This window comes from Spinacia oleracea, chromosome 5, assembly GCF_020520425.1.
Source record: "Spinacia oleracea cultivar Varoflay chromosome 5, BTI_SOV_V1, whole genome shotgun sequence".
In the NCBI taxonomy this organism is placed as follows: domain Eukaryota; kingdom Viridiplantae; phylum Streptophyta; class Magnoliopsida; order Caryophyllales; family Amaranthaceae; genus Spinacia; species Spinacia oleracea.
In genome coordinates, this window is record NC_079491.1 from 39,970,601 (window position 1) to 39,984,361 (window position 13,761).

A 13,761-nucleotide genomic window follows, 5' to 3' on the forward strand; every position below is an offset into this window, starting at 1 on the left:
AACAACGTTTTGAGGAACTACTCCCACTGGCTCTTCTAAAGGCCTTGGAGGTTCATCAACTTGAACTGCTTCTAAAGAGTTCTAAGTTCGTTGTTCGTCTCGAATCTCTTCGAGGTCTATTATTCTCCCACTTGTCAATTTGGAAATATGATTTCTTTCCAAAAAGACACCGTCACGAGCAACGAATACCTTGTTGTCTGACTTGTATTAGAAATGATACCCCATAGTTTCTTTTGGATACCCAACGAAGAAATATTTGTCAGATTTAGGTTGTAGCTTGTCCGAAATTAATCGCTTGACATATGCTTCGCAACCCCAAATCTTCAGAAAAGACAACTTTGGAAGTTTCCCAGTCCATAATTTGTATGGAGTCTTTTCAATAGCTTTTGACGGAGCACGATTCAGTGTGAGTGCTGCAGTTTGCAACGCATGTCCCCAGAACTATAAAGGAAGTTCGGCCTGACCCATCATTGACCTGACCATATCGAGTAAGGTCCTGTTTCTCCGTTCCGACACTCCATTCCATTGAGGTGTCCCCGGAGCAGTCAATTCAGAAAGAATACCGCATTCTTTTAGATGGTCATCAAACTCGTGGCTAAGATATTCACCTCCTCGATCCGATCTTAGAGCTTTGATTTTCTTGCCATGTTGATTCTCTACTTCATTTTGAAATTCTCTGAATTTCTCAAACGATTCAGACTTGTGCTTCATTAAGTAAATATAGCCATATCTACGGAAGTCGTCCGTAAACGTTATGAAATAGCTGAACTCACCTATAGCTTTCGTACTCATAGGCCCACATACGTCCGTATGTATTAGCCCTAGTAGTTCGCTTGCTCTTTCTCCCACCTTTGAGAAATGTTGCTTTGTCATTTTGCCAAGTAAACAAGATTCGCATTGATCAATCTTCTCTAAGTCGAATGATTCTAGAATTCCTTTCCGTTGAAGTAATTCCATGCGCTTTATGTTTATATGGCCTAATCGACAATGCCACAGAAATGTGAGATCCGAATCACCAGTTTTAGCCTTTTTGGTATTTATGATATAAATGTGTTTGCTCGTATCTAGCACATAAAGACCGTTTCTTGTTGTGCTGAACCATAAAACATTCCATTCAAAGAAAAAGAACAACTATTGTCTTTAAATTGAAAACTAAAACCTTTAGAATCCAAACTTGAAATGGAAATAATGTTTCTGGTGATACTAGGAACATAGTAACAGTTTTCTAGTTCCAAAACAAACCCACTAGGCAAAGAAATAAAATAAGATCCTACGGCTAATGCAGCAATCCGTGCTTTATTTCCCACGCGTAGATCCATTTCGCCTTTATCAAGCCTTCTACTTCTCCTCAGTCCCTGTGAATTGGAACATAAGTGTGAGCCACAACCAGTATCTAATACCCAAGAAGTAGAATTAGCAAGATTACAATGTATAACATACATACCTGAAGTAGAAGCAACGTTCCCGTTCTTCTCATCTTCCTTCTTCTTCAAGCAATCCCTCTTCCAATGCCCCTTCTTCTTGCAGTAGAAGCATTCAGAGTCGACAGGAGAACGAGTCTCCCTTTTCTGTTTACCAAAACTGGCGCCGTTGGACTTGGATGAGGGCGAAGCCTTTCCCTTACCCTTCTTGCCCTTATTCTTGCCTGATTTCTTGAAGTTCTTGCCCTTACGCACCATAAGCATATCGTGCTTGTTCTCTTGCTTGAGCATCTTTTCAGCGGTTTTCAGCATACCGTGAAGCTCAGTAAGAGATTTCTCCATGCTGTTCATGTTGTAATTCAACTTGAACTGATCATAGCCATTATGAAGCGAATGGAGAATGATGTCAATAGCCATTTCATTTGAGACGTCAGAATCTAGAGCTCTCATGTTCTCAAAGAGTCCAATCATTTTAAGAACATGTGGGCTCATTGGTTCTCCTTTCTTGAGCTTAGTCTCAAGGATCAACCTCTGAGTCTCGAATCTTTCGATTCTGGCTTGGTCCTGAAACATGTTCTTCAACTCCGAGATGATTTGGTAAGCATCCGAGTTAATGAACGTTTTCTGAAGTTCAGGACTCATGGATGCAAGCATCACACATTTGACATCCCTGTTGGCTTGAATCCAACGATTAAGGGCAGCTTGAGTTACCTCCGGCCCAGCCTCTTCCGGTAACTCTTCCTCAAGGACATATTCTTTTTCCTCATGCATAAGAACTATTTGTAAGTTCCTTTGCCAGTCGAGGAAATTGTTGCCATTCAACTTCTCCTTGTCGAGAATTGAACGCAGATTGAAGGTGTTATTGTTTGCGGCCATTTTGATTACTACAATCGAAAAGAATTTGCAATAAATAACCAGTCATACAATTCAATAACTTTGAAATAAAAGCAAAAACATGCAATCATTAAAGCTATTAAAACATTTCATTCATGCAAAAAGCAAAAACATGGTCCAAAATGAATGAAACGATTCCAAGACCCCAAAAGTCCTAAATCCTTAAGCAGCTTTAGCATGTCTTAAGTAGTTTAAGATTTCAGGTAAGCAAAACCTATTGCTAGTAATCTCCAAATTACTCTTGGTTAATAAATTAATGCCATAATTTATCCCATTGCCACAACTTAATGCCATTGTTGTTTGAGTTGTAACCACAATCAACGTGCTCCTTTAGGACGCCTTACCACCTAAGTCAACTAAAATAGCACCTCGCTTTAGCGTAAACCTACTATCTTAGATCCCTAGATTTTTGTAAGTGTTGATTTGGAAGGCAATTTTTAAACTCAATATTACTTGGACCTAATTGTTTCTATGTTGGTTCGATTATTTAGTGAACTTAAAACTAATCGATTCATAGGAAACAACCTGTTCATGCAAAGCATACATACATTCATACATTCACGCTTAATATATATATTGAAGTGCATAAATAAATGGTGAACTAGTATGGCCCAAAACTTTTGTCTTGAAGCATCCAATCTTCATCACCTCCTTGTTAGCTTGGCATCGTCTTGAATCTTCGTTCAAATGCTAACTTAAAGTTCTAAACTTAGAAATACTTGAAAATAATAAATTACATCAAAATTTCCATGGTACGCAGACCATATTTAAAACTTTACATTCAAAGATAGAACGGTACGCAGGCCGTATTTAACTATCCTAAATTGGCCATACTAGTCACTTGGAGTACCTGCATTACATAAAATAGATATTCTATGCATTCACCTATTCGTGTGCTAAAACGAATGGCCCATATTAATATGCAAGTATTTACGTGAATTAATTAAAATTCACGTTCACATAAACGCGTCCTAAAAGATTAATCAATTTCCAAATTATTAATCCTTAGACTTTATTCTAATTAAAATTGAATTTAATTAAAATATTGCGACCTACGAAAATAATTAAAAAATAATTATTTCATTTTAATTTCATTTAGTGGCTCCCACTCAAACCAATAATTATTCCGGATAATTAATTATGAAATATTAAATTAAAACTCGCGGCCCGGCCCAAGCAAATAAAATATTAAATTAAATATCCCGTTAGCCCAAATTAATGCAAATATACGAAGCCCAACGAATTAAACGATTTTTAACAAAAAAGTCCAATTACTTAGTCGGGCTAGGCTTGCGCCCATCCCCATGCCTTGCGTGAGGCCCAAGAGCGCACAAGCAAGGCTCGCACACCCCCAGCCCCATCGCGCGCGCGCACCGCGTCCCCGCAGCATAGCTGCCCCTGCATGCGTGTTGTGCATCGTGTGTGTGCTGGACGTCGCAAGGCTTGCGCCTTGCTTCGTCGCAGCCCCGCAAGCAATGCTCGCCTGCCCTTCCTCGCCCAGCGCGCATGAGGCACGCAGCGTAGCTGCTACTACCCGTGTCGCATGCGGCTCGGTCCAAGCACAATGGCCTCGTATGGCTCGACGAGCCATACGTCCACCATGCTCATGTTCGTGCCTTTGGTTCGTAATACGGACCAACGTAATTAAAATTAAATTTAATTCACGAACTTGCATTAATTTTATTTTTCAAAAAGGTTACGATTTTATTTTCGAAAAACAACGATTTTTAACGATTTAATAAACTTTAGCGACAATCCAATTTCGTAAAATTAATAAATCAAGGGCTAACAATATTCAAACTTTTAAGAACGATCGATTCAACATTAAAGTTTGAACTTTTAATTAATAAAATCCGAAGCTTTAAATCGTTCATAAACAATTAAATTTCAGATTTTTAATAATTTGGTTTAAGTGCGATTAAAATTAACGAAACCATTCAAAATTTTAATCCAATAATTTTTAAAATTAGCCACTGACCCATGAAATTATACCCCATTTCCCAATTAACCTAATTATTAAACCAAAATTAATTAAAATTCAATTAGGGTTTCAAATTTTACGAATTGGGGAAAGGCAAAATTAGGGTTTATTCTTATCGGAAAAATCTGAAATTCTTTACCATAGATCAAAAATGTATCCAGAAACATTGTATCAAAATTTCAAGAAATTCCGAGTAGTTTAGGTCGACCATTTAATTGAATTACTGTCCGACACTTTTAATTTTTAATGAAAAATTAACAAAAACGCCGAAAAAACGATACTTCGAGGCCTGCTTTTGCAATTCCGTTCTCATGAGTTGATATTAGACAATCGTTTTCCATCAGATTAGGGTTTTAAAAAACGAAAAAGCGAACATTTTTTATTTCGGACCTGATTATTACGCAATTCATCCAATAATTCGAAAAAATTCCGAAAAATCAACAAAAATTCCAAATTTTTCGACAGATGCAAAAACAATAATAATCATGCTAATTCATGCTTTGAATACATGAGACTCTGATACCACTGTAGGGGAATACAGTTAAACATAATAACATGTGCGGAACAATCCCCAAAGCTAGGAAACATGTATAAAGCACAGATTAAGAAAACTTACATTCGAAGCGTGTTTTCCACAATAATCTGTCAAAGAACACGAACAAAGAACTCCACTTGTCGTTCCTCTACTTGGTTCACCGACACGATCAGATCCGTCTTGATTATCGTAGCTTAGACAATTGATCAAGATACTTTGCTTTTGGGAAGAACTCACTTTGGAGGCACATAGAGAATTAGGGTTCTCTGTGTCTCTAGGGTTTGAGTAATATGAATTGTGTGTTGTTGGAATGATACAATTGACCTATTGTATTAATGATGTAACCGGCCAAGAACCAAAGGCCTTGACCGGCCACATCACGCAAGCACACACGGACCGCACGCCCGCGCCCAGCGACACACTGAAGGCCGAAGCCCACAGCGCGCGCGCCGAGCAGTTGGGCCGTGGGCCTGCTCGCTCGTCGCTGCGATTCGCTGTTGCGTTCTGTTGCGTGCTCGCGCCCAATGGGCTGGCCTTGCTCGCCTTTGCTCGCGAGCTTGCTGGCTCGTTGGGCTTTGCACGCTTACGTGCTTGGCTCGACGGGCCGACAACTCCGATGCCCTTCGTATTCGCGATTTAATATATTTCCGATATATTATTTATCGTTTTGTATACGACGAATCACCATCGTACGATACTATTTATTCGTGTAGCCCAGCTTACGAATATTCGCGATACGATATACGATTCCGACAAAGGTCGTATCGTATAATACGTTTCTAACTAATTCCCGAAAAGCTATTAAATGAATTTCCGATTCATTTAATCCGGTGATCTGTTACGTGTCATTGGTGTGACCTTGTAGGTTCAGTCAAGAGTAAGTTGTGAGTTCAATATCCATTAGAACTCACTGATCGAAAGCATTGCTCCAGCTAGCTGTTCCGATCACTTGATCTCACTGAATTAATTGTTCGCAATTAATCTGAACCTTGGTATTAGACTTAATGCACCTTGGGTGAAGGACATATTTCCTTCAATTGGCTTGCTCCAAAGCGAAAGCCGAACCCTTGCCCTCTTCATACTTGCTTTTGCTATCATAATTCCTAGTCCCCACATGCCATGCTTGATAGTTTTGCACGACATCTTCGATTATCTCTCCTATTTGGTCCTCCGTCTTATTCATGATTGGACCACCCTCCCCGCGCATCAAGACTTGTCTTGGAGGTCGGGCTAAGTCCCAAGTAGAAAGTTTGGAGGAGGAGCCACTTAGGTATTCCGTGTTGAGGACACTCCCTTTGGTATTCCTTGAATAGATCCCAAACTTCAAATAGGGATTCATCACGTTTTTGCTCAAAGGATTGAATTTTGTGCCGATACTCCGCGGTCTTTCCATGCGAGTAGAACTTACTAAGGAATGTGTGAGGGGGTCGAAAAAGCACGAGGCTAATGCGTGACCTCGTCCCTCCTGGGTGTGACGATTCTTTTATTCAATCAAGTGTAATTGGATTTCCCGTGAGTATACACCCAATTGACTAGTAATATAGGAGTCGCCATTCGGTTTTTAACAACAATGAGAAAAACTGACAAAACCCGGTTATCGTGACATAAAGGGAGTGCAATTATGTTTGACCACGATGGCCGTAGGTTCCCTTGTTATCCCTGATGTGGGGATCTCTCAACATACACCCGCAAGGTAGAGATTGAGGGTTCGGGGGACTGTAACTACCAAGAGGAGTACTTCGCTCGTCGATAACTCTAGAGGCAGGATATCCTTACTAGCTCAGCATAAATAATTGAAGGGACATGCGTTAACTATTAAACTAATCTGAGTTGGTTTTAGCAATATGCAACATATAATACTAGATCGATCGTGATTATCTGATTTAGATTGCATTAAGGGACCTAGCATGATAATCCGATTTCCCAAAAATATTATATTTGTTAGGCGTGATAGAACAACCAGATTTAGTTAGTTTAACAGTTCATAAAAAATGGCGAGGAAAGCAATTAAATCATCGAAAAGGGACACATTACGACACACCCTTGAGAGGTGCGTCACGGTTCTCAGAAAACTAACCACTTTGACTTTGCTATTTCTCCTTTTTATTTAACGAATCTCAAATTATGGGACAGGATACAATCTGTTCGATTTATGGATCGATTGCGACAGAACGCGTGAACAATTTCGCAGCGTGAGGCTTAGGCTAAGGGTTGGAGTCAATACTCAGAATATGAATTGTGTGTTGTGTGTCCCTTTTCACGTCGAATTTGGGGCTGTATTTATAGGGAAGAGTTCGTGGAAAGATAAAATTGCAGAGTTCTAATCCACAAAGAATTAGGAAAAAACACATACCCAGGTATTTTCAGCGCCCAGGCCTGGGCGCCGAAGATTTCGGCGCCTAGAGCCAGGCGTCGAAAATAGGGTCTAGGCTGTTTTCTTAGTTAGATTCGGATTCCTGAAATCCGTAGTGTTTGAGACTTAATCGTGTCTTTTAGTGCGTATCAATTTCATGACGGAATGCGTCTGGGCCCGTTACGAACTCTAGGCTCGTTAGGATTTTAATTAATACGTAACTCTTATTTCCGAATCATATTAGGAATAGGATTCTCGCAGTTTTCTATCTCATTTAGGATTTATGTTGGAGTGCAACACCTAATTCTGACAGGTTTCTATCTTTTATAACTTGCCACTTTTAGAAATTACCCTTTACGGCAGTTACTATTTTTAGCAGGTTTCCATAAATAGCAGGTTTCTATAAATAGCAGGTTTCTATAAATAGCAGGTTTCGGGTGAAATGAAAAGGGAAATTGAGATTCGTTTATTTTATAGGAGATGCGTTGTCAAGTGGAGATTTATGTTCTCATCATCGAACCTTTCCCTTTCGGGAATGAGGACAAAAGTAGGAGTCTACAGTTAGCCCCCACTTTGACTGAGTCTTGGAGTAAGACGATGGTCAAAGTACTAGACGGAGTGCGTCACACAAGCCATGGTGTATGTGACCTGTTTTGCGAGGGTCTCACGAGCCCCCGAGTGATAACATTTGACTTAAGGGTCATCACTTGAAATGTCGACATATCCCTCACGTGTCATTGGGATTTGTCAACTGATAGTATAGAAACTTCCTCACTTTGTCATTGGAAGGATCTAAAGGTGCGTAGAAACCCCCTCACTTTGTCATTGGGAGTAGCTACAGATGTTTTCGAAATCAAAGCTATAAAGTGTAATTGGGCCTGGCCAAGCCCAATCACGAGGTAAAAAATGTTTTTAAAGATTCTCATTTTCAGGGCTAGCTAAACGAGAAAACCCCCTTGTTTTTATGGGATGTAAAACGAAGGAAAATCCAGCACATCGCTCTTTTTGGAAAAAACGGAAAACCAATCCTTTTAATTTTTGGAAAAGGAAAACCAGACAAAGTTATCGCTGCAGCGACTAAGGACCTGCGCGGTTAGTGACGCAGACCCCGCCAGCTGAAGATGGCGAGCCTGTCCGCTGAGGGTGGACGCCCCGTCCGATAGAAGTGGAAGAATCTGTTTTGATGTTTTGAAAATAAGGACCTACGCGGTTTGTGACGTAGACCCCGTCGGCTAAAGATGGCGAACCTGTCCGCTAAGGGTGGACACCCCGTCCGATAGAAGTGGACGAATCTATTTTGAAATTTGTTTTGTGTTTTTTTTGAAAATAAGGACCTACGTTGTTTGTGACGTAGACCCCGCCGGCTGAAGATGGCGAGCCTATTTTAAATTTGAAGACTTTTCGAAAACTGAGGACCTGCGCGGCTAGTGACGCAGACCCCGCCCGCTGAAGGTGGGCGAGCCCTGTCCGCTAAGGGTGGACGTCCCTGAATTCGTTTTTTCGATTTGGGAACTCGCGCGGTTTGTGACGCGATCTTGCCAACTGAAGATGGGCAAGTTCCTATTTCTTTGGTTCTTTGTGATTTCTCTTGAGAATTTCTTTTCATTCATTCTTTTAAGAGCGAATTCTTTCGAGGGATGCTCGAATTTAGTTGTAACCTGAACGTGGGCTGACAACGTGTTCAGACGGACCTTTGTCTTGCGACCGTCTGCTTTCGTGGTTTGAGCTAGTCTTTATGGCTCGATTTTTGCCACTACTTGGTCTTTGATCAGAGGACCATGCACAAGTGTCAATGACGACCTTTCTCTGAGGTCGAACCTGTTTTTTTTTGAGATATCCAAACATGATATGGTGTATGGCGCAGTCCGGGAATGTGATTTTGATCGTGCGCTCCTTGTTGGAGTATATTTTTTCGCGAGCCCCCAAGCACTGGGGCTCGTCGGTCGTTTTTCACATCTTGTAATCATGTTTGGGGTCATGCTCGTATGTGCGAGCGACCTTTTATACTAGTGTGCTACTTTAGCGAAGTCGTGGAGTGCGACTTTAGTTTTCAGGCGACATCCGGTTTTAGCTTGGCCCGGATTAATCCTTTGACAGACAAACATTTTTCATTTGGAAAACCAACGACTTAACGATACACATTTATGGTGTTTCGAAGAATGACCATGATATTTAACTTGTTTTTTTGAAAAGTGTACATAAGCATTTTCTGAGACGAGTCTAAGTTTCGACCAAGTTTTAATGTTTATTATTTTTGCCTATTTGGGAGCTAAAGGTGCTTTGGGCTTGATCCTACTTGCAATAGGGCCTCGTGTTTAGCAACACGATTTTAAGTCCTTTCCTGTTCCGCGTTTTGTGAAATCCGGGCCTTGGGCTGCATTTTCAGCGCCCAAGGCCAGGCGTTAAACGTTTCGGCGCCCAGCCGTGGGCGCTGAAAGTCCTTTCCTGGTGATATTTGACTTTCGGATTTCCTAACACGTTTCCGAATGGGATCAGGATGTCATTGGGTGCGTTCAACTATATATAGGGGCTAGATACGTCCCTATTTTCCACCACTCTCAATTTCTTTCTCTCTTTTTTGCTGTGTTTTAATTACTCATTGCATTTGCCATGTCGATCCCTACTTTCTCACTCCAACGGACTGTTAGGCGTTGGCTACGGGCCCTTACTCCCACAGAAAAGGTTTTGTTAAAAGAATACCACTTAGAGGCACTTTTAGGCTTACAACAAATTAATATTGATTATAACTTTCTGCATGCTGCCCTAAGCTTTTGGGACTCCGATCATCATATTTTTGCCTTTCGGGGCAACGAAATATGTCCTTTGCCAGATGAGTTTGCTGCGATCCTTGGTTATCCTACTAATGCTACTCCTGTTACCCCTGGCACTATTGAAGAAGGTAAAACAACCATAGAAACTTTCCTAGGACTAGATGATAACATGTTTGCTGAAATTGTTGTAGGTGACGAGGTTAACTTGGCAAAACTTGTAAAACATCACTTTAGGCCTAGTAAGAATATGACCGAACAGAAATTGAATATTCGAGCCCTTGTATTTTGCTTGTTGAATCACTATTTGCTGTCGAATAACAATGGTGAGTTCGGTGACATAAGGTTGATCCCCATGATTAGCCAGATGGAAAGTTGCCATTCTATTATGCCGTTGGTTGTTGCCGAGACTTTGCTGAGTGCGGATGAGCTGAAGAAGGATGCCAAATCTGAACATTTTAAGGGAAGCCCCCTATTACTGCAGGTAATCGATTTTCTTCTTTGCGCACGCATACGCCCCTTTTGCATATATTTCTTTTGCCTGGGGCTGAGTTTCAGCGCCCAGGGCTGGGTGCTGGAGTTTTCGGCGCCTGGTCCCAGGGACCGTTTGTTTTCTTTTCATTCTTTTGATTCGATTGTATCCTGTTTTTGCAGATTTGTCTTGCGGAACGGCTTAGACTTTTGGAAGCTCCTGCCGATCCTAAACATTATCGCCCTATAGCCTTGGGTAACAAATACTTGCACCAAGGCCAGGACGAGGCCGAATGGACCTCCTTTTTGACTTATGGCATTTGTTCTATTAAGTGGGTGGTACCATGGTGGGGTTTGACTACTATGACGGGGGGGGGGGGGGGGGGTTCTGATGTATCGGTTTATGTTTCCTTGTTGGGGCTATCTCGTCCCATTTATATTTTCCCTTACCGAGTCATGCGTCAATATGGTTTAAGGCAGACTATCCCCTTTTCTGATACGGTACCACCTAAGGTAGCGGCCTTTTCACAAACACGAGTCCTAGCGTGGGCTAAGTATTATGATGGTCTCCCGCGTTGGGCCGTAGCTACAAATGGCTTTGTGGGTCTTTCTGAAAACTACAAGTTGTGGATGAGCTCCGATGATAAAGATGTGAGGGCCGAGGCTCGTAATGGGGAGCCGGCTGAGCTTTTGATACCTCGTATTCATGTTAAGTATGAGGGTCCTGATTCTGCCAAACCTCGTACCTATAGTATTAAAACTGTGAAAGCTCGTCCTGATCGAAAGCGAAAGGAAGTTCCTCCCCGTTCCAGTTTCAGGCCTAAAAAGATGCCTAACATGAAGGGGCCTGCTGTTGTTAAAAGAAATGCAGGCTCTCGCGGAGATCGTCGCCGGAACAATGTATGGGTTAGGAAGGCTCAGCCGCCTGTAGAAACAGTGGTTAGTCTAGTGGATAATAATCCTTCTCCCACCATTGCCTGTGCCCTTGAGGCTGAGCGGGCTATAACTGAGAATGTTTCTGAAGCCTTGGCATCTTTGAAAGTTAGTGTCCAGGAGCCGGTTCTTATGGAGATTGATATTGGGGCAGCGCAGAAGACTGTTGTAGACACCTACTTTTGTCCCCATTCCCGCAAGGGAAAGGTTCGATGATGAAAGCATAAAAACTCCACTTGACAACGCATCTCCTATAAAATAAACGAATCTCGATTCCCCATTTCATTTCACCCGAAACCTGCTATTTATGGAAACCTGCTAAAAATAGTAACTGCCGTAAAAAGTAGCTTCAAAAAGTGGAAAAATCATAAAAGATAGAAACCTGTCAGAATTAGGTGTTGCATTCTAACATAAATCCTAAATGAGATAGAAAACTGCGAGAATCCTATTCCTAATATGATTCGGAAATAAGAGTTACGTATTAATTGAAATCCTAACGAGCCTAGAGTTCGTAACGGGCCCAGACGCATTCCGTCACAAAATTGATACGCGCTAAAAGACTCGAATTAATCTCAAACTCTACGGATTTCAGGAATCCGAATCTGACAAAGAATTCGGCCCAGACATCACTTTCAACGCCCAGAGCTGGGCGCCGAAATCTTTGACGCCCAGCCCTGGGCGCTGAAATTGCATAGATCTCTATTTTCAACGCCCAGCCCTGGGCGCCGAAATCTTTGACGCCCAGAGCTGGGCGCTGAAATTACCTGGGACGTGTTTTTTCCTAATTCTTTGCGGATTAGAACTCTGCAATTCTATCTTTCCACGAACTTTTCCCTATAAATAGGCCCCTAGTTTCGACGTGAAACAAAACACAACAACACATAATATATTCTGAGTATTGACTCTAAACCCCTAAGCCTAAGCCTCTCGCTGCGAAACTGTTCACGCGTTCTGTCGCAATCGATCCATAAATCGAACAGAACGTATCCTGTCCCATAATCGAGATTCGTTAAATAAAAAGGAGAAATAGCAAAGTCAAAGTGGTTAGTTTTCTGAGAACCGTGACGCACCTCTCAAGGGTGCGTCGTAATGTGTCCCTTTTCGATGATTTAACCGCTTTCCTCGCCCTTTTTATGAACTGTTAAACTAACATAATCTGATTGTTCTATCACGCCTAACAAATATAATATTTTTGGGAAATCAGATTATCATGCTAGGTCCCTTAATGTTATTTAAATCAGATAATCACGATCGAATTAGTATTATATGTTGCATATTGCTAAAATCAATTCAGATTAGTTTAATAGTTAACGCATGTCCCTTCAATTATTTATGCTGAGCTAGTAAGGATATCCTGCCTCTGGAGTTATCGACGAGCGAATTACTCCTCTCGGTAGTTACAGTCCCCCGAACCCTCAATCTCTACCTTGCGGGTGTATATTGAGAGATCCCCACACCAGGGATCACAAGGGAACCTACGGCCGTCGTGGTCAAACATAATTGCACTCCCTTTATGTCACGATAACCGGGTTTTGTCAGTTTTTCTCATTGTTGTTAAAAACTGAATGGCGACTCCTATATTACTAGTCAATTGGGTGTATACTCACAGGAAATCCAATTACACTTGATTGAATAAAATTAATCGTCACACCCACGAGGGACAAGGTCACGCATTAGCCTCGCGCTTTTTCGACCCCCTCACAGTGGCGACTCCACTGGGAATAGTGAAGGAAATACTCGTGCTTGTAGGTAATCAAAATAGCTGAAGGGTGAAACGATCCTACCCCGCGTTTATTTCCCCATCAAGTTGGGACGACCTGAAAATCAGCATATTAATGTGAACGGGCAGAACATCATAACGAATCTCGGCTCCCTCGGGAGTTGGGACTAAGGATACCTTTTTTCGCCAATAGGGGGGTGCATACGCCGCGCATGTTTCCCACTCGTTACTTGTGCAGGTAGTACACCTATCCCGAACCCAATCGCTCGCCCATTAGGTCCCTCTCGCCTGCATGCCCCCTTGGCTTGCACTTGCGGGTTGGCCTCTTGAGCGAAATTCGTCTGTTGAAGACACTACCTCGACCGGGGCATGTGTTGGATCTACATAGAAGCGGTACCAAGCCAGGCGTAAATAACTACCCATAGAAGCCTATCATAAACTACGTGGCATATTTAATGTTCAAATCCATGTTTTTAATGTAGTTATGTGTAGCGAAATATGTGATTGTGTGTGACAAACTATCCCAGAAAACCAACGACCTTAAAAATTGCCCAAACATTCACAATATGGATCAAATAATCCATTAGGTGTACATTCAGAGATGGATGGTTTTACGACTACCATTCGGTAAGGCTTTAGCGAACCAATTGGCCAAAGAGTTATACCAAAATACGTGTTCCACAAA

At 41.7% G+C, this 13,761-nt stretch overlaps 1 non-coding gene across 1 annotated transcript; it reads left to right on the forward strand.

Moving 5' to 3' along the window:
• Positions 1-6,103: 6,103 nt before the first annotated feature.
• LOC130462213 (small nucleolar RNA R71) lies at positions 6,104-6,209 on the forward strand. The gene has a single exon (XR_008922331.1). It is a non-coding gene; the product is annotated as a small nucleolar RNA R71 (small nucleolar RNA).
• Positions 6,210-13,761: the final 7,552 nt, after the last annotated feature.